Source organism: Arvicola amphibius, chromosome 4 (assembly GCF_903992535.2).
Source record: "Arvicola amphibius chromosome 4, mArvAmp1.2, whole genome shotgun sequence".
Lineage (NCBI taxonomy): Eukaryota > Metazoa > Chordata > Mammalia > Rodentia > Cricetidae > Arvicola > Arvicola amphibius.
The window spans coordinates 87,953,022-87,975,088 of record NC_052050.1 but is presented as its reverse complement, the minus strand read 5'-3'; the positions used below and the strand labels follow the sequence as shown (position 1 = coordinate 87,975,088).

The 22,067-nt window shown below is 46.5% G+C and overlaps 1 protein-coding gene across 2 annotated transcripts in view; it reads right to left on the bottom strand.

Annotated features, from left to right (window-relative positions):
* The window catches only part of Crebrf (CREB3 regulatory factor), a 64,201-nt gene extending 58,743 nt beyond the window's left edge, over nt 1-5,458 (bottom strand). The window contains exon 1 of one of the 2 annotated variants that reach the window (XM_038326819.1): nt 5,344-5,458. The gene's annotated coding sequence lies outside the window, so the exon portion shown is untranslated. The remainder of the gene's footprint in view (nt 1-5,343) is intronic. The other variant, XM_038326820.1, reaches the window with a different exon arrangement.
* Nucleotides 5,459-22,067: the final 16,609 nt, after the last annotated feature.

Here is a 22,067-nt window from a genome sequence, read left to right as displayed (position 1 = left end):
CTTTTTGAGTTCAAGGCCAGGCACCATTACATAATTAGATCCTATTTTAAGAAAGAAAAGATAGCCAGGCAGTGGTGGCGCACGCCTTTAATCCCAGCACTCGGGAGGCAGAGGCAGGTCTACAAGAGCTAGTTCCAGGACAGGCTCTAAAGCTGCAGAGAAACCCTGTCTCGAAAAACCAAAAAAAAAAGAAGAAGAAAGAAAAGATAATTAAGTGAAAATACAATCCTGAAACAAAAGGTATCAAAGCACTGTTGGTGTTAAAAGGACAAAATAATTGGACATTGGTGTCTCATGTCTGTAATCACAGCACCTGAGAGGTGGAGGCAGGAATATCAGGAATTCGAGGCCAGTTTTAGCTACACAGAGAGTGCAAGCCTAGCCTGAGACTGTCTCAAAAGAGAGACATGGGAAGAAGATAACTAGAATTAGTAAATCAATAGCAGTTTAGAGAACGGCTTACAGATTTTGGAGGGAAAGGTCAGAATCTGTTAAAAAGCAGACACGATGTGGCTAGTGACGGAACAGAGGAGTACTACAGTCAGGAAGTAACATGGAAGTCCTTTGCATCTCTCCTAGTCTACTTTGTCTCACAAGTACGAATCAGAGTAGCCAGCAAGAATGATTTTACAGGCCAAACAAGATGGCTCAGTGAATAAAGGCACTTACCACCAAACATGAAAACCTTTGAAAGGACACACAGTGAATAGAAAGGAAAGACTCCTGAAAGCTGGTATCTCATCTTCATGTGCATGCTGTAGCACACTTGTGCCTGTACACACAAATGCAATACAAATTTTTGGAAAAAAGAATTTTTGTATTTCTCTCCCCCACAAAAGGGACCTTGTTATAAAAATTATTACAAACGAGATGTGGTATGGTGGTGCATTCCTTTAATCCCAACAATTAGGAGACAGAAGAAAGCAGATCTCTGTGAGTTCAAGGCCAGCCTAGTCTACATAGTATGTTCCAAGACAGCCAGAGTTATATAGAGACCCTGTCTCAACCCCCACTTTCCCCCACAAAAATCCCAATTATGACAAACCAATAAAATACAAGGCTCTTGCCAGCATGGTAGTAAATGCTTATAATTTCCTATTGGGAAAGGAAGGTGGGAGAATTAGGAACTCAAGGTCATATTTCTGGCCATGTAATGAGTTTGAGGTCAGCCTGGCCAACAAGAGACCCTATCTCAACAAACAAACAAAAATCATACAACAACAACAAAACAAGTTGTAGCCCAGGCGGGGCAACATAGTGGCGTTCAAGACCAGCTTGGCTAAATACCAAGGCGTAAGTCTCAAAAAGAAAGAAAGGAAAAAAACAGTACCTTTAAAACAAACAGAACTAAACCAATAGCTACTTAAAACAGTTTCAAAACATCTACAGGGCTGTAAAATTCTAAAATAGGATGATGCCCTGTGTTCCTATAGTGAAACTTTTTCAAGGCAGGAGATACTAACATTAGACTATTGAGCCAATACTATCTGAAGTGTTTATTTACATCTCCTGCAATTCCTTACCACCTGAGCATTTCAAGCTCAGCCAGTGTCTTCAAACAGAGGTTATCAATGGCCATGGGCTACCAGTAGGCACAGCTTGCTCTTATAAACAAAGTTTCATTGGAATATAGCTAAAATGCATTCTCTATTGTGTCTTCTTATCAATCATCACCATGCAGAGCTGAACAATCATTATAGAAATTAGTAAATATTTACTATTTAATTCTATGTAATAAGAAGTTCAGTTACTCCTGTCCTGGGATAATTAGAACCAACAACTAGGCACTGTGGCATATCCCTATGATTCCAGGAATGCAGGAGGCTGAGGCAGGAAGACCAAGGCATTCAAAGCCAATCTGGGCAACATGGAAAGAGCATACCTCACAGGACCAAACAGTGTGACAAATTTTGAGCAGGAATGTTTCCCTTGGAATGAGACATTACTGAATGTCAAGTGAGACCTTTCCCCAAACAGCCAGGTACAAACCTAACTGAAAATAAAACTACTAATGAATCTCAAAATACCATTGTTAATCTTGACTAAAAATTACATTTTAAAAGCTAACAATGAACTTTATTTACTGTTTTAAAAGCCACTACTCTGCCAAGTGTGGTGGCTCGCACCTTTAATCCCAGCACTCAGGAGGAAGAGACACTTAGTGCTCTGTGAGCGCAAGACCATCCTGATTTACACACAGTGAGTTCCAGGACAGTCAGGGCTTCATAACAGAGCGACCCTGTCTTAAAAATAAACAAAGAAACAGAAATGAAAGTCACTACACCAACTCAATAAAGATACAATGTCTCTGGACTCCCACTATCCCTTGTTCTAGTCCCCAATATCACCACCAGGGTCTTTTATCAATTATCCTTTTGCTCTGGAACTCAGACCAACCAAATTGGTTATTTTCTTCATAAAAGTTGGTTTTCACTTTGTTATAAAACATTCAGAATAACAAGATAAATGGAGAACCCAAAATTGGTATTCTTACTATACTAAAAACTCCAGAGCTAGGCACAAGGTACTTGTCTGTAGTCCCAGAATGAAGAAATACTTGATGCCCTGGAGTTCAAAACTAACTGGGCCACAAAGTGAAAAACCTTGTCTCAACAATGATTCTTTAAACCCCAACGCTTACTAATTTACTTACTTACAATCTATTTATCTATCTATTTATTTATTTAGTATACAATATTCTGTGTGTATGCCTGCAGGCCAGAAGAGGGCACCAGACCCCATTACAGATGGTTGTGAGCCACCATGTGGTTGCTGGGAATTGAACTCAGGACCTTTGGAAGACCAGGCAATGCTCTTTAACCTCTGAGCCATCTCTCCAGCCCCTTACTTACAATTTCTTAAACCCCAAAGTATACTAAGCATATAAAAGATTTTAATCAAAATAAGTTCTGGTGTAAATATTTGTCATTCTTAAGAAATTACTACATAAGCAATGAAAACTGTCTTGAATACAAGTATTCTAGGTATCAGTGAAACAATTAGTTATATCCTTTTATAACTGATCATGGCGCCGGGCGGCGGTGGCGCACGCCTTTAATCCCAGCACTCGGGAGGCAGAGGCAGGCGGATCTCTGTGAGTTCGAGACCAGCCTGGTCTACAAGAGCTAGTTCCAGGACAGGCTCCAAAGCTACAGAGAAACCCTGTCTCGAAAAACCAAAAAAAAAAAAAAAAAAAAAACTGATCATGGCATTATGGCAGACTGGAACTTAGCAATACAATATTAAGTCATAGAATATAGGGCTAATATTTCATCTACTAGAAAAATTATACTTAGTGGGGCAGTGGTGGCACATGACTTAATCCCAACACTTGGGAGATAGAGACAGGCAAATCTCTGAGTTTGAGGCAGCCTGGTCTACAGAGTGAGTTCCAGGACAGCCAGGGCTACATAAAGAAACCCTGTTTCCAAAAAAAAAAAAAAAAAACCTAAAATAAATAAATAAATAAATAGGCTCAATTTTTAAAATATATCAAATAATCTAGGGTTATATTTTTACAGTGTTTTAACAAAACCGAGGGTCAGTCACATAAAACTAATACTAAAGTTGATGAATAATTTATTTCCCATTTGTTAAGATTTTTCTTCAGCTCAACTCTTGAAGAGCATCCCAGGATAATATATCTGCAGTGTGTTCCTACTCCTAATTGCTCAAAGACGCATCAGTAGTCTGATACCTTTGACAATACAAATGTGGTCGCAGGTTGTAAGCTCACGTTAATAGAAACTTAAATAAGCATTTAACAAGGTTAGCATGGCACCAAACAATCCCAACACAAGTAAGTGATTTTCTAATTCCATAAGCACACCATTTTCTCCTTGTGCATCTCTCAGTTACTTTAGATAACACTGAAATGCTATTTTAAAGTACAATGAAGTGGCAGTCGTTTATTTTACCATAGATCACGAGAATTACAAAAACCAAAAACCTCTTCTTTTTAAAAATTTAGACTTTGATCCTCTTTCTCACCTGCTGATACTGGAAAGACAAAAGTCCTAAAGATCTTTCAAACCTAAATATTTTTCTCGCGGATCAGTTTTATCATGAAGTTGATGTATGTCAGCTTCCAATGTATTTGAGCAAGAAAGGAGACGCACAGGGGCCTGATCTTTGGAAGGCGTCCACATGAAAAAAAAAAAAAAAAATGGAAACCCCGCCCAGCCCTCAACTTTCTCTGCTTTTCCAGTCCCCGGTTTTCTCTTTGCAAAACCCAGAGATGCCGAAGTTCCTCTGATTGACTTGCCTCTACCCGAGGCCTGGTAGAGAAACAGACCGCTAGTTACCCAAATACCTCCTTAAGGTAGTCATAAGACTCAAGCCTGCTCAGAAACAGCAGAAAGGTTTGCTTTCTTGGGTTAAAGGAGGGCGATTACAGGGTTTGGCGGCAGGATTTGTCAAGCAGCGGAGGGCCGAGCAAGAGAGAGAAGCCAGAGACTAAGCTCCACCAAGCCCCAGGAACCGCCCCCTGGGAGGCTAGACTGCCCTCGGTACTTCCCGGCCACCTCCACTCGGGAGCAGCAGAGCCGGGTCGGGCTCCTCCGGGCGGTTTCCGGGTCCGCTGGCACTCCAGCCGAAACCAGGCCCGCCCCCGGCCCGGCTCCCTGCCCTTAGCCCCGTCTCCGCCCCGCCCGCTCTCCCCCCCCATCCCCGTCCCCTCCCATCTAATATGGCCGCCCCGCCCGCCCCACCCCCAGCACAGCCTAACGAACTGGGGGCCCGCGGCACCGCCCCCCTGCGCCCATTGGATGCAGGGCCCCAGCTCGCCTCCTCCATTGGACAGCACCGGCCGCCACTCGCCTGCGAGGGCTCCGCCTCCGGGATATTCAAGCTGCTTAGAGAGGACATATAAACAAATCCCGAGAGGGAGGCCCCCGTCGCCCGCCGCCCCCGGGGAGGAGCGGGGGGAGGAAGCCGTGGCCCTAGGACGCCCCTGCCCGGAGTTCGCCAGGCCCGCGCCTGTCCCCAGCCCTCCGAGCGCCAGCCTTGCCGGCCTCCCTCACACGCCCCTCTCCTTCCCTCCCTCCCGGCCCCTCCCACCCGCTCGCCGCTCTGACAGGCCGGCTGCCGGCAGCCGCGGCCCCCCGCTCCCGGGCGCGCAAAGGGCCGGGCCCCGGAGGGGACGGACCCCCGTCCGCGCGCCCGCCTTTTATGTAACCGTCGGCCGGGGCAGCAGCCTGGCCCGGCTCGCACCGACGGCCCCGTCCCGCGCGCCCTCGGCCCGGCGGCCCCCGCCCCGCTCGGCCGGAGCCGGACACCCGCGCCCCACGCTCATAGCTCTCCGCCGCCGCATCCCGCCCGCCCGTGCGGACGCTCGGCGCTCACCTGAGGCTGAGGGTGGCTCAGGCGCTGAGTTCGGCCGCGCTGCCGCAGCCACGGCCCCTCTCCATGCTGCCTCGGGTTTGTTTTGTTTATGTCCTTCCTGACGGGTTCCCGGAAATCGCGTGACTCGCCCCCCTCACGTGGGCCGCGGCGAGGAGGAGGAGGGAGGCGGGGGCCCGCCGCCCCGGGCCAATCGCGAGGCGTCCTGAAGCCCGGCCAATCGGGGGCTCAGTCTGGCCGGCGCCCTGTCACGTGACTCCAGAGGGGCGGGTTGCCGGGGAAAACCAGGAAGAGAGGGCGGAGCGGGGGCTCCGAGACTGCTGCTGAGCGTGGGCGTGGGCCGTCGGGAATGGCGAGCTGCAAGCTTGCGTGCGCGTATGATGTTCTTTTCAGAGGCTTCCATATTCAGCCTGTAGGCTCAGAACTAAGATGAGGCCCGAATGCTCACTTTACAGCTAAATGAACCACAGTGGACTAAAGGAATAAGTTAGTAGGTGGCTGCATAGATCTTGTTTCGTAAATGACATCCCGTTTCCCCGATAGAATTGGCCTTATTCTTCGAGTAATATTTATTAAGTCTGGATCCCAAGACCCTGGATCAGCTGCGTGCACCTTTGAGATAGGACCTGTATTCAGCTGAACAAACTGTTACTCGATGCTCTCCAGACAAGCCTATCTCACTAGCGATCCTGTAATTTGCTTACGACTCTTAATCCTGTTGACAGTTTACTGGATGTGTATTACGTGGTAGATTCATTATCTCAATAGTTCTCCCAACAGGCATGCAATAAGAGAACCATTTTTCAAAAGGAAAAAAAAAAAACCTCAGAGGAATCGTTTGAGGAAATAACCTACCTAGTTATTACAGCTGTTTCCAGAATTCTCTTTATACTCAGGATCCTCCTTTCTTAGTCTTCTGAGTGTGGGGTTACAGGTCTGCACAGCGCGCGCGCACGCACACACACACACACACACACACACACACACACACGAACACAGAAAACGTATTTTCTTAAACAGGAAAGATTAAAGGTCAGAGAAACTTCATAAGATTCCCTCCTAATATCAGTACCCACCCCTGAAAATGTGGCTTCAAAGCTGGAGATAGTGGTTGACCCTGGTCATTCCAGCACTCAGGAGGCAGAGGCAGGAGGATGTGACGTTTATACTTAGCTATCCTGAGTTGCATGACAGTTTGACAGTCAAGTCTTCATGAGACCAGGTTTCAACCCACCCTTACACCTCCCCCTCAAAAGAACCCCCCACCCACGGAGGCATGCCCAGGTACGTTGTAGAGTATCAGTGTCACAGTCATGTACTGGGATGGGATGTGGTGACATGCATCTGTGACACCAGTACTGGCAAGCCTGGGGCAGGTGGATCTTCAAAGCAAGCCCGAGCTATATTGTAATGGACTCCCTGATTCAAAAGCAAACAGCCATGGATTTGGGAATAAAAACGATTTGCCTAGATCATGATCCTGAAGAAGGCGGAGTGGGACTAGCAATGTCATTCGTCCTCTGCCCCCATGCCAGACACACAGCCGGTCACTATGCTACTGACTTAGGAACAACTTGGATCCGAACCCTTGTTTCACCACCTCTGGACCAGTACAAATGATAGAAGTTTGATGAAGCTGAATTCTACCTTTGTAAAACTGGAATTGGTGTGAGAACTGAGTGAAATAATTGGCATAGGGTTGGTAAAATGCCTCAGTGGGTAAAGCACTTGTCACAAATGTGAGGACCTGAATTTGAATGCCCAAAACCTATGTAAAATCTGGCTGTGTATCAGGAACATCTGTAATCCCATCACTCTTGCAGGGAGATGGGAGTCTGAGATAGGAGAATCTCCAGAGACTCACAGGCCAGCCAGTGATAATGAGACCCTATCTCAAACAGGGTAGAAAGCAAGAGTGAACATCAAGGCTGGACACCATGACACGTGTGCATGCCCACATTCACACACATGAGTGTAAGCATGCATGCACATATACTGTATACACACATGCATATATAAAATAAAAAGATTGTTTAAAAAATAAGTCATATAAAGCACCTACCAGAATGCCTGGCATATAGCTAGTACACAATGCACAGTAGTATTATTAGACTGTTTTAAGAGCATCACTTAGAAGGCCAGCTGTAAACTAAATAGCAAGTAAGGATAACTCTAGACAACTCAGCAATTTAACAGCCACTAGACCAGGCCAACCTTAAACTCATGGCACTCCTGCCTCTGCCTCCTGAATACATGTTTTACAAGCATGAACCACCATATTAGGCTAAAACAAATTTTGGACACCAGATTAATAGGTAACTGTAGATGCATAGGAAAAAAGTAAAACAGTATGTCTCTCTCCCAGAATGCCAAGCACACAGTAGGACCCCAATACCCAATGATGCAATGAGTATTTACTACACGGGACCTTAGCAAATTATAATTATCTTGGTAAGTCTGACCATAGCTCTTTTGAACTTCCCCCATTAGGTGGAATGGGAAATTGAAAATCCAATAGAAAAACATTGGCTTCAGAAGTTGGAGCCACATCCCTGGGCTTGTTTATGTGACGTTCATGCTTTAAATCTCCAGAAGTTTGGAAGCTTTCCAGCAGATGGCTTGCCCTTCTGTTTTTACACTACCTTTCAGACATAGGCATTTGCATATCTATCAGGCAGCAGGTTCATATCCTATCACAAGGCTCTGCCATCAGTGGCACCTGCTGGTCAGTAAGACTTGTGCCTTTGTGTTTTCTGTTGTCTAGGAAGGCACAGAGTTCTGTGCAGTGGAGACTTTCCATCAAGGTTTGTTACTGACTATGTCCTGCTCTGAGCTGAATGAAATCACAGGCTCCTGATTGATCTGTGTTTCTTTGGGCTTTATGCAGCCAGATTCTACCACAAAGTTGGCAGGCAGATTCAGGGATAGTGTTGACTTTAGGGTTGGAAGGCTTGTATTCTAGCCACAATGTGGTGGCCAGCTGGCATTATCACTTTCAAAGTGTGAACAGTGCTTGCTCCCCAGAAAAATGTATGTAGTAGAACAGCTTGAATCATAAAAACAAGACTTTGCACAAAGATGAGACAACGGTACAGAAAACAAAACAAAACAAAACAAAAAAAACCCAAAAGATACATAGGATGCCAGTAGCAATCAAAAAGATCCAGGCATAGTGGCATGGACCTCCGTTCCAGTAGGTCAGTCTGGGCTACACAGTGAGTATGTACCTTGTCTCAAGAAACAAAAGTGCAAAACTGTTCCTGGTGACTATCAAGTTGTTCGGGCTCTGTGGAGACTTCCCTATAGCCCCCTCACTTTAAACCTTAATGTGCAGGAAGCTGAAGCGAGCGAGTTGCTTGACTCCAAGGCTTTGAGGCCAGCCTGGGTAACACGGAGTGTCCCTCTTTCAAAAATAAAATGATTTGGGGAATGGAGGTGCATGCCTTTAACCCCAGCACACAGGAGGCAGAGGCAGGTGGATCTCTGTGAGTTCAAGGCCAGCCAGGACTACACAGTGAGATACTGTCTCAAAAACAAACAAACTCTGGCCAAGACCCTAATTTAAGCTACGATACCCAAGGTGACCAGGGTTCCAGATTGTTCCCCACAAGAAATTTGGACAGGGCTGGAGAGATGGCTCAGCAGTTAAGAGCACTGACTGCTCTTCCAGAGGACCCGGGTTCAATTCCCAGCACCCACATGGCAGCTCACAACTGTCTGAAAATGCAGTTCCACGAGATCTGACACCTTCACACCAATGAACATAAAGTTAAATAAATCATTAAAATATTTATAAAAAAAAAAGAAATTTGGACAGAGCGGATCATGCTTTAAGATCCTGTTTGCTATAACAGAGCACCTAGCTATGCACAGCCATGCTGGCAAGTGCAACCGAAATTCAAATGACAAGAAAAACAGAGAAGTTGTCAAAAGCCTTGCCTTTTCTTACTATTTCTGTTTGTTTGGAGACAGGGTCTTATGTGGTTAAGTCTAGCCTTGAACTCCTGATCCTCCTGCTTTTGCATCCCAAGTGCTGGGATTATAGATGGGCACCCCCACACCCAGTGCTACATTGCCCCATGACCTGAAGTTTGCACTCTGTGTGAATCCTCCTTAGAGCAGACTGGGTCCTGCTTGCTGATTCCGCACACATCTTAGGTGTCAACCTTTTGGGAATAAGTGCTTTTTCTCTGGACAGCTCTAGGCTGTGGGATACAGTCTGGAGTCGCAGCTTCAAAAGTGAGAATAATTAACTCAAAGCTGGAAGATCTCCAGGAAAAGCTGTGTCCCTCTGACACTAGGCACTGACTTTTTCCTGAGAAGATGACAGTATTGCTGAGTAGTCTAAAAGAGACCCATTGATGCTGGTGACTGGATCGCATCCCTCATTTATCTCATCTAAAAAGCATTCTTTGGAGGGAGATGTTATTCCCTCCGTCATACAGGGCAGTGTCCTTATGTGATAGCTCTAAGCCTCAGTTTCTTATTTATCCCTGAAAGCACTAAGTTCAGCCCCCAAATACCCCATTACTTATCTATCCTGATTTCCCAGCCTATCCCATACTCAGCACCAGGCCTGCCAAGGTAGAGGGCGGACTTTTAGACCTGATGAGCAGATTGAAACCCCATCCCGTCTTCCCAGGTTCAAGACCCCTTCCTCCTCTGTGCAGTCCACTTTCCCCCACTCCTCCCCTTTCCTCAGCTACCCATTTAAGCACAGTAAATACTTAACTGCCTTGGATTATTCATGCCATGTGTATCAGTGTTATTTCTTCAGTGAACTAACTGGGCATACATACACTCTTGCATGCCACCAAGCCTATCTTGATTCAGCACGAGTTGCACATCCCAGCCTGTCTTTACTGACAGAAGAGGGAGAGGAAAGAAATCGATATTTGGAAAGTCCTGAGTGTATACACGAGACAACGTCCTCGTCCTGCAGGACCTCAGAACCTGGTGCGGAGAATGAGCGAACTCATGAGCCAGGACCCCCGTGCTGGTGCGAAGAGCAGGACACAGACCTCAGCGCCCCTCTGTGTTAGCTTACTTGGACAAACTACTAACCCATCTGACACTTCATTCCTCTTCTCACCTGCCTCACAGGTTAGTCTGAAGGGCCCAGTGGAGGACTTCAGTGCATGCGCAGGTCCCCATCTCTCCCTGCCTAGGAGGAATGTGACTCGGGAAGCTGTTAGAAGAAAGGCAGTAGAAAAGAAAAATGTCTCCTGGTGGGGAGGCGGCAGCAAGCAGCTGGGATTGTTCTCTTATCTTCCAGGGCAGCATTCTCGACAAAACTGTTTCATCTCTCTTGCTGACTGAACACTTCTGGGACAATGCATTGAGTCTTTAATTTTGTTTTATCAGGACCGAGCTGAACATACACTGGTCGGATCAGTGGCTGTAAGTGATAGCAAACCAGGAGGCCAGGGAGCGAGAACAATCTAGCATTTGTTGAAGAATGACTCCCTACACGCAGGTATAATAAGACATTCTGTTGGCGAGGCCAGAGTGGGAGGATGAAAGCCGAAAGCGGGAGGGACAGATGATGAGACGCAGGAACCCAGACCCAAAGCCACAATGGCTTGTTGAACTAGGAGAGGAGGTGTGTTCCAAAACAACCCCAAACTGGTATAACACTGCAAGGCTGGCTTCTCAAGGGCAGGAAGTAAACAATTCAGAAGGTTTCTAAGGGAAAGAAGTGAGATGGAGCTAGGAGAGGGGAGGGTGGAGCCAGGGTCCTCTGCAACCAGAGGTTTGATTTAATGCAAATTTACAAAGTCACAAATTTCCCTGAGCTATGGAAAAACTCAGGACATGCCCATCCGCTTGTTTTTTAGGTTTCAGTTTTCATTTTGTTTCCACAAAGCCTAGGCTCATGGCGGTGTGATTAATGGGTCTGGCATTCCACAACTGCAGCAGCAGGTCACAAAGCTCGATTAGCAGACTCAGTAACAGACCCAGATTTTGTCAAGAGAGGCAATGCGAGGAGGAAGGGCCAAGGTCCCTTCTCAGTGCTTAGCCAGCCCCCTAGGGTATCTCTCTAGGTCCCTAAAGGGTAGCCCGCCTTTCTGAACAGATCCGAAATGCACGAAATGCACCTGCTAGTGCCGCAACTAGCACCTGTTTGCCAGAGGGCGTCCCCTCTTCCCAGCCTGGCTAAGGAGGAAGCCACGGCTGGGAAAGTAGTACTGATGGGACTGAAGTGGGAATAAGAGCAAGTATACAGTGGCTAACCCTCCTCTAAACAAAGGCAGTAGGGACAGGGTTTAGGCTCCTGCAAACACCACAGGAGAAGGGAGGGTCCAGCGGTGGGTTTCTCCTCTTCTGAGGTCAGTAGCTAAAAGATTGGGAATACTAGGAAGGAAGCAAAATGCTCTGCTCCAATCCAGTGAGCCTAGCAACATATACAACAGGCCTGGCACATGGCAACACTGCCTAAATGTTAGCTACTAATACTGTAATTATTATTTTGAGGTACAAAGACTTGAACCCCATCCCAGGGCTCTGCCATGCTGGGCAAATCCCCCAGATCCTTTCTAGTTTTAATTTGGAACAGGGGCTCACTAAGTCGCACAAGCCAGCCTCAAACTTGTATTCTTTCTGCCACAGCCTTCTGAGAAGCTTGGAGTAAGGCGTGTTATTATTATTATTACAACTGGTTATTATTACTAATAAAAATGGTTTTGGCCGGGCGGTGGTGGCTCACGCCTTTAATCCCAGCACTTGGGAGGCAGAGGCAGGCGGATCTCTGAGTTCGAGGCCAGCCTGGTCTACAAGAGCGAGTTCCAGGACAGGCTCTAGAAACTACAGGGAAACCCTGTCTCGAAAAACCAAAAAAATAAAAATAAAAAAAAAATTTAAAAAATGGTTTTGAACATTTCTGGGGGAACTAAAGAAAGCCATAGACATAGGGATTTGTGGATCTCAGATCGGAACCTTGAATATGAGTTCCAGGCCAGCCTGGTCTACAGAGTGAATGCCAGTGCAGCCAGGGCTACAGAGAGAAACCCTGTCTTGAAAAACAACAAAACAAAGCAAGCAAACAAACAAGAGAATCCTTGCTCAAAACTGATCAAGAGATTGCAACTGTCCCAGCTGATGCACACCTGTGGTCTTGATACTAGAGGTGCTGGGGTAGGAGGAGTACCAGTTCAAGGCCAGGCAGAGGAGGGAGGGTGGGGAGTACAGCTCAGTGGCTAAGCAGCTGCCTCACAAAACACATGCACAAAGTTCCAGTTCCCTACTCAGCACCATAAAAACGAAAGAAAAAAAAAGGAATCATCACAAGTTTCAACACAGGGAAGAGCACTGGAGAGTCTTTGTAACTTTAGACATTTGTGGCATTGTGTTATATAAACTAAATTCCCAAAGATTGGAATTCACTAAAAAAAAAAAAAAAGAAAAGAAAAAAGAAATCATCTCCCTTGGGATTCTTTTTTCCCATACTAACTCTAAGTAAACGAGCATCACTAAATACCTCCTTCATCAAGATTGAGGGGATCAAATCCCTGAACAGGTAGCTGTGGTGGCTTACTCCTGGAATCCAGGCAGGATTTCTAAGTGTTCAAGGCCAGAGTTCTACACCTCGTGTTCTAGGACAGCTGGGGCTAGACCTCGTCTCAAAACAACCAAACCAAACAAACAAGTGTATTGACAGAGATAAGCAAAGATTGCTTGAGAATCCAGAGGGACCAAGTACCAGGGCTCTACAGAGCTAAGCTGAGAGGAGGGAGGTGTTCCCGCCCAGGAAGGCGATGCTTTTGCCGACTCTAAGGGCACATGCAGGTTCCATCCTGATTTTGCCTTTCAGGATTGACTGCAGACAGGTCAACACTGCCTTGTACTTGGATGTGCAGGTTCAGGGTGGCTGTGGCTACACTGTGGGATTTCATAGACATTCACCGGGGTCTGTGGAAACAACTTGCAGCATAGCTGACTGGGGGGGGGGATGCAGGGCACCCCTTTACTTGCCTGAGGTCATGGAAAAGTCACAAAAAGAAAAAAAACTGCTTTGAGGCCCATAATTGGTCTCAAGGTCAAGAAGGGAGCAGAGGGCATGGGATGTCCGGGTTAACAGGAAACCCACTCAGAAGCTATCTAGAATAAGAACCTGCCCATCCCAGGCTGGGTTTCCTAACAGTGCCCAGCCTTTGCAGAGATCTATTGGCTTTTCCCACCCACACTCCTGCCCTACAACCTTCTCTGGCACTGGGCTATATGCCAAGGCCTCATGCTAAGTTCCGTAGCTCTACCACTGAGTCACACCACTCAGCCCTGTTGGCTTGTTTTAATTTTTGAGACAGGGTGTCGCTGTGTAGCCCATGCTGGCCTAGAACTCCCTCCTCCTAGACCCTCCTCCTTAACCCTCCTTTAGTAGCTGGGATTACAGGCATGTGCTACTATGTTCAGCCCCTGAAACAGGCTTCCAAAAGGAGGTATTGCCTATGTTTAGGTTCAGAGAGTCTGTCTGAGCCAGGGGAAGCTGTAAGCACCAAGTCTTTGAGAGAAGGAGGAGTTTGACCCTGGAAGAATGACAAGGACACACAATGGCAACTCCGGACCCTACGATCAGGCTCTCCTGGGTTTTGATTTATTTCTGTTTCAACTATTATGTGTGTGTCTATATGTAGGTGTGTGAACATGAGTGTGGGGGTCCACGGAGACCAGAATAGGGCATTGGATCCTGTGAAGCTGGAGCCGCAGGTAGTTATAAGCCGCCTGAGGTGGGCGTCAGGAACTAAGCGCAAGCTTTCTGCAAGAGCACATAGTGCTCTTAACTATCAAGCCATCTCTCCAGCCCTTTCCTCAGCTGCTGCTGCACCGAAGCCCAAGCACTGGCAAAGGGAACTGCTGTATTGCTACCACCCAGACAAACAACAAGGAGCAACGGCAACCACAAAACCAGCTCTGAAAGAGGCCAAGAGCCCAGAAATGAGAGCAGACACAGCATGTGGGGCAAGTTGCGCAGGAGCTGGTTGGAAGCCTTGTGTTTATTTATGGTTTAAATGTTCCCTAAAACTTTTTTTGTATCACTACTAGTATTCATTTCAATTGGAGGGTATTAAGAAGGTAGGGACTCAATTGCAGTGTTGAGATGCCTTTGGGAAGTGATGGGGATTCAAACGTGTAGGGTGCAGCGTCTAGACTGAGTCTCCTAGGAGTTTTGTGGGAAGGATATGTCTTAGCTCTTGTCACAGGATGCACTCTGCTGCTTTTGTTATCAACAGATGCAAGTCCTACACATTCAACCTCCTAGGAGTGTAAGCTAAATTAACCCCCTTTCTTTATAAAGTAGCCTGCCTTGGGTATTTCATTACAGCCCCCCCAAATGGACTAATATACTTTCTATAACTTATATGAACTAGTGGCAGCAAGGCCTCTGATTGAGAACTCGATGTGCCATTGACTTGTTTTTCTAGCTACACTAAGAGTCTGTTCTATTTACTGCATAGGATAATGTATATAAAATTTCTGGTAAGGTGGAGGGGAGGGTGGTCCTCTCAGATGGCTCTTCCTTACAGACTCCTTCCTTGGCCTTCCTCTTGGGGCTCGGTGCCTGAAAGTGAGGGCCTCTAGAACAGTGCCTTTCCCTACACAGTTGTGAATACCGGGACCCCAGCTGTCCATGTCAGCTGCTTACATTCTCATCTCCAGCCAGTCCTCCCTGCCCTCCAGACACCTGGGATCTGTCAGCAGGAATGATGCAGCGCTGAACTTGACTGTGCAAGGGATCCAGATCACTGTGTCCTGCCCTCCATCGAAATGGTGTGGGTTCTACACCAGGTGGTTCCTAGCACCTCCTGTGTTTTCCATCCCTGCAGCCCTGCATCCAAGCCATCACCACAGTTGATCTGCCAGCCATGACCAAGGTAGCAGCTTCTTAGCTCCCATTTCTTTCAGTTTACCACAGCCTTAATGTTTGCCTCTTCTGGGCCCTGCAACTTCTTCCCCAGTCTGCCTGGAGGCCTTCAAGCTTCCTCCTTCTGTGAGTTCACCACTAAAGGCCATTTTTTTTCCTTCAAAATACTTTCCCTGAACATTAGTTTAGTGGTTTTGGTGCCCTTACTTAGTAAATGCATTTTTGTGAAATTGGGTGTGAATACGTAAAGTAAAAAGCTTTAAAATTTTCAATTATGTGTACATGTATGTGTCTGATATGTATGGGTGCCAGCAGAGGTCAGAAGTGGGTGTCAGATCTCCCGCAGTTAGGAGTTACAGGCAGTTTTGAGCCACCCAATGTGGGTGCTGGGAACTGAACTTGGGTCCTCTGGAAGAGCAGGAAATACTCGTAACTGCTGCGCTATCTCTAGCCACTTCCCATTCCCAACACCTTCCCCCAAAAAAATCTTAAAAAAAAAAAAAAGACTGATGGGGAACAAACTAAGTCTAAGCTTGCTAGGCAAGCTCTCTATCACTGAAATGCCCCTCCAGCCCTAAAAACAATGCTTTATTATTTGTCTTTCTTACAGCAAAGCACAGGGGCAGTATCTTGTTTACAAGACACAGTTTGCAAGCAAGCTCCTTCTGTACAAACAGGTGCTGGAACTACTTGTTGAAAAGCACTGGGGGTGGGCTGGAGAGATGGCTCAGAGGTTAACAGCACTGGCTGCTCTTCCAGAGGTCCTGAGTTCAATTCCCAGCAACCACATGGTGGCTCATAATCATCTGATGCCCTCTTTTGGCATACAGGTTACATGCAGGTAGAACACTGTGTACATAATAAATAAATCTTAAAAAAAGAAAAGCAAAGCACTGGGGGCTTAGAGTTATTCTCAGCTTCGTAAGTCATACCTCCTCAAACACCTTTTACAAAAGTCTACCCTGCTTGTTCCATTTTGGGGTGGTAGCCCATGGTAGTGGCGTTCTTGGATCAGTGTGAAGACACTTTGAAAACCATGCCAAAATCCTGATGATAGTCTCTAAAGAGACTCTTGTTTGGAAGGAAGAACACTGGGGCTGTCTTTAGCCCGTGTGTGACCCCGGCACATTCATGGCCGTCCACTTCCACTTTCTACGTGGGCAGAATCCACATCAATGCTCCCCTTTCGTCGTCCCACATGGCCACTGTGAGCACCTACACAAAAGGAAGCCAGAGAGAGGCCTCACACCCTGAAGGGGCTGAACTGCCCAGCCAATGCTGTTCACACGTTCTCTGTGAATCGACTGCTTTCTCCTGACTCAGAATAGTTGCTGTGTCTCTGTAAACCTGATCCTGAATGCTTTGGGGTGGAAGATGGGGGACGGGATGTGCTTATACAGCTTGAAGGAAGTGCTAACTTCTGACAACAGTCCGTAAGAAACACAACCCCCTCCCCAAACATGAGAGTAATGCTCTGTGACAACCTGAAAACTATACGAAACCATGAAAGAAATGATCGCAGCAATACTGGGGACAACTTCCTATCACGCAGTTTTCTGTGGTCAGACACTGACGATATGGAAAGGCTGTCTTTTAATATTCTGTTATCTTTAGTTGGTAAAGTAATTGTCATTGTTTCTTTTTATTAAGTTGTTACATTTGTGTTTGTTGAGACAGGGTTTTGCTATGTAGTACAGGCTGGTCTGGAATTCACTCTGCATCCCAGAATGGTCCCAAATTTGAGACCCTCATATTTCCAAAGGGCTTACAGGCATGTATTATATTTCCATATATATATATATATATGTATGTATATATATGTATGTATATATATATAATTTTTTTAGGGGCTGCAATGATGACTTAGTGGTTAAGAGCATTACTGCACTTCCAGGAGACTTGGGCTTGGTTCCTAGCACCCACATGGTAATTCGCAACCATCTGCAACTCCAGTTCCAGGGGATCTGATGCCATCTTCTGGCCACTGAGGGCATTGCACAAACACGGTACCCAGAAATACATGGAAGCAAAACATCCATACATATAATTTTTTAAAAAGTTTTAAAAAGTTAAAAATAAAACTTATTTTTATGTATATTTGTCCATATGTCTACACACCACAGGTATGCAGGTGCCTGAAAGGTCAAAAGAGGGTATCAGATCTCCTTACTGGGTTATGAGCAGTGAACTGACTGATGTGGGTTCTGAGAATGAACTTGTGTCCTCTGGAAGAGCAAGAAGCACTTTTAATCTCCAAGTCACCTCTCTAGTTCCCCACACAAGCCTTTTAATAGATTACATCTTTGCTGGAGAATGTGCTGAAAAAGTAAAAAAAAAAAAAAAAATGAAAATCACTTGAAGTCATTTAAAGGTACAGCGGTTTTGATGAGAAAGGCTCTGTAGGCTTGTGTCTGAATACTTGGTTCCAGTTTGTAGAGCTGTTTGGGAAGGGAGTAGAGAGAGGTTGGCCTTGCTGGAGGCAGTGTGCCGTGTCACGGCTAGGCTTTGAAACTTTCAAAGCTTATCACCATCCCAAGGAGCCACTTCCTTTCTGTTTGTGGGTAAGATGTAAGCTCTCAGCTGCTGCTCTGGCAACATGCCCACCTGCCCACTACACGCTCCCTGCGGTGATGGTGATGGACTCTGGACTGTGGGTTCCCAGTACACGGGTCCTTCCATAAGTTGGCTTGGTCATGGTGTCATGAACGCAATAGGAAAGTAACTAATACTAATGCTAGCTTTGTTGTTTTTTCCTTTCCAATCTCTTCCAGAGATGCGGTTCTAAACAGAACTGATCTTCTGGTCTTAAATGTAATGGTGGGAGTGACAGCTTCTGTTTATCTATCCTCTTGCTTCATCTGTAAGAACTGTGTACCACCACACATCCCGGATAAGCCTTTGGTCTCGGACAGCAATGCTGTTTCCAGCTGGGCCAAGATATAAATACTCTTTATGTAGTATTTTGTGTTTTTTTAAGCCAGGCGGTTTAAAATTACGGGTTTTCTACAACTTTATCCACTGAAGCAGAAAGCTCTAGAAGGGATGCAGCATGGGAAATAACACGTACTCGCTGCTTACGTTTTCGTTTACACTGTAAATACATCTGTTCTCCAAACAGTGTGGGGTATAATCACTCCAAAGTGTTTAGATCTAACAAAGCATTGACTTTTATTTTATGTGCATGAATGTTTGCCTTACATGCACGTCTGTGTACCGTGTGGTACCTGGTGCCTGCAGAGTGACAAGAGGACATCAGACCCCTAGAGCTGGAGTTACAGGTGGCTGTGAGGCACCAAGTGGGTGTGAGGCACCAAGTGGGTGCTGGGAATCAAACTTGGGTGCTCTGCAGAGCAGCGAATGCTCTTAACCACTGAGCTGTTTCTCCAGCCCACTGCTGATGCTCATGCTTTGGAAGATAAAATCCAGCAATTCATTGACTCAGCAATAATTTCAAAGCTAGGTGTGGTAGTCATGCAGGTAATCTCAGCACTCACAGGGCTAAGACTGAAGAAATCCATCAAGTTAGAGGCCAACCTGGGGCTACATAGGAAGAGCCTATCTCAAGGGGTGGGTTAATTTCTAAATTCCAAATTTGCTTTGCTATGACCAAAATGCCTTCCTTTGCTAAAAGCCTAGAGAGACACATAAAAGAGTTATGTTTGAAGCCACATTAAAAAAATATAAAATATCAAGTTGGCCAGTGACAAAGCTACAAAAAAGGGCTGGGGGCAGGTGTAGTGTGGGGATAAATACTTGCTAAGCATGTGCAAGGCCCTGGGGTCCATCCATAGCAACTGGTGGGCTCTTCCAGAGTATACTAGAACTACTTCCTCCCTGGGGTGATATGTAGTAGAGTATGCAAGGCAGGAAGGGTGAGATCCAACCACTCCTGCTATGATTACAGGGCTCAGGCCCGGCACAGGTGCCTTTTATTGATTTTTCTGGAACCCTCTGAGTCAAATGACCTATCAAAAGTGAAACCCAGGTAGGAAGAACAAAACCAAAACAGTCAGCTGTCCCTCTGGGTCTTATTTTAATAGGAAACGCTGCCAGCATGCCCAGAGGGTTTGGTCATTTACTGGGCAAATGTTCTGTGTGTATTGTTCTAATTTACCAATCAGCCTCCCCAGCACTTGGTCACAGCTTTGTGTAACAGAAAAAGGCAGGTAGAAGCTGGCTGTGTTGGCTCACACCTGTAATCCCACCTCTCAGAACACCGAAGCCTTTCTCAGATACCGAGTTCAATGTCAGCTCAATCTCAAAACAGCAACAGCAAACAGCAACAGCGTGAGGTGAGCAGAGGGCATCCCGGGCACCACTAAACAGACAGCAAAATTCAAGTTTCTGTCTTGAATAACAGGGGCTCAAGATTAAACTGATCTCCTCAGCAAACAGAACTCAGCAAGCTTCCCCTCGATCTGAACCTATTTCATTATCCCTTTATCGCCAAGCCACTGACACAGCTAAGTGATGGCGCAGGACCTTTACAGGCTTGCAAGCACTCTGTCTGAACAGTCTGCCATCTCAGGCTCTGCCAGGAGGAATTCCTTCTCCTCCAGGTATCTCAGTGCTCTGTTTCGCACAGGTGCTATGCGGCCTCAGTGGGGGTAGGTCACAGGAGGGCTGAGAGACGACAAAGCTGTAGGTCCAGGCCCCTCCAGTCCCCTGGCTGGCCCGGCAGAGCCCTGGAGCCTCCCCCAAGCACATCTGTCCTTCTCAGTGTTGTCGCACGAGTAACACACCAACCATCCTTACTGCAGGAAATGACCCCACCCAACTGAAAACAAGATCACAAGCAAATCAGCAGTATGATTCAGGCCACTTCCTGATGGGTAATTTGATTAGAACAAGGGAGAAGCATAAAAGTGGATCAGTAAAAACAATCCACAGACACCAGTCAGCCCGGCTTGTGAGTGCCTTCAACAAACGTTACCATTGAGCTACCATTAAGCCACCAACACTGATGAAAAGCACCTCAAAGCTGCCCTCCGCATTCACTGCATGGCATGCCACAGCTAATGTTTTCCTCCACCCGACCAAGTGCAGCTACCCTGACAGGGTTAAATGTGATGCAGCTTGAATCCCCACCCCCATCCCCCCAATCCCCCCATCCCGCAGCAATGACACTGAAGCCGACTCAGTGGTGACACAGGAGGCCCTGTCTTTTGCAGTAATCGATTAAGCAGAAACTTCAGTCTGCTGGGGGGGGGGGTGGTGGTGGTTAGAAACCAGTGGGAAACAGGTTTCTGGTGATTATCAGTGACAGTAGGCTGCAAGGCTTTGCAGGGAACCCCTGGGCATGGCTGCAGCAGAGGAACACTTCTCAACACTTAGAGCTGGAAGACTGCGGGATCCTGCATGCCGGCTATAACCACCAGCGTGGCCTTCTTAGACGACACAGTCATTAAAGGTCACACAAGTTGCTCTGGAGGAAGGCAGTGTGGTTATCTGTAATGGCAGATTCATTTCCTAACGAGATATCCAGGGCCAGTCTGAGTGAGGCAGGACGGCTAGGGATAACATGCTTTTGGGTGGAAATTCTAAAGCATAGATCCTGGAGCTGGAGAGATGGCTCAGCAGTGAAGAGCACTTGGCTGCTCTTCTAGAGGACCCTGGTTTGGTTCCCAGCATCCATATGGCTGCTCATAACTATCTGTAACTCCAGTCAAATGCCCTCTTCTGACCGCCAAGGGAACTAGGCACACATGGTGTAGACATACATGGAGACAAATCACTCATATGCATTACCATGGTAACCAGCTTCAAATCTTTAGTATTTTATAGAGTCCATGAAATTAACTAAAGAGGTTCTTTGGGGGCCACTGAGGTGACTCAGTAGGTAAAGGGGTATGGGCTGCTAAGCCTGACAACCTGAGTTCAATCCCCACGACTGACGCAGTAGAAAGAGAGAAAGCAACTTTTGCTAGTGACCTCCACATGCATACCCAGGCAGATACAGCCACTCCCCCCACCCCCCACCCCCAAAAACCAAATTTAGTCTTGGCTGGGAATATAAAGTGTGGAGGTACCTAATTCTAAAACGATCCCGTCTAGGGGTGGGGACAGGACAAGAGCATGGTTAAAGGGAACCCAGGGCACATGCTAGGCCATCTACACTGAGCTACACTCCCAGCTAAACTTTTAGAATAACTTTTAAGTTATTCTAACTGGTGAGAGGCAAAAGGATCATAAATTCAAGGTCAGCCTGAAAACTTCAACTTTGAAAGAAAGACAGTAGGAGAGATGCTTCAATGCGAAACTCTCCGTGGTCTTAAGGACAGAAGCGAACAGTCCAGACAGCCCGGGACGACTAGAAAAGCGCAAACTGCAAAACAGGAAATAGCTCTTGGCTGGCTGTCAGAGAACCGTGAACTGCCGAAAACTCAATCTATTTTAATTTTGAGTTTCTTTCTTAAAACTCACAGAATCTGGGTAAGACCCTAGTTCAATCCAGTGCCGCAAAACAGCCCCTAATTTAGCAATTAGATGTCCGCTACTAAAACAACCCCTGGCTCAAGCCTTAATCACCCGAGATCTCTTTTGTCCTATTTCTGGGAATGTGATAGTGCTACCCACGGCCACATTTACTGTCTTGTCCATGTGACTGGACATTGTCCTCAACTTGCATACCATCAATAATCTTTTTTTTTTTTTTTTTTTGGTTGTTCGAGACAGGGTTTCTCTGTGGCTTTGGAGCCTGTCCTGGAACTAGCTCTTGTAGACCAGGCTGGTCTCGAACTCACAGAGATCCGCCTGCCTCTGCCTCCCGAGTGCTGGGATTAAAGGCGTGCGCCACCACCGCCCGGCCATCAATAATCTTTTTAATTTTAAAAAGAGACACAGTCTTGCTGTGTTGCCTGGGCTGGCT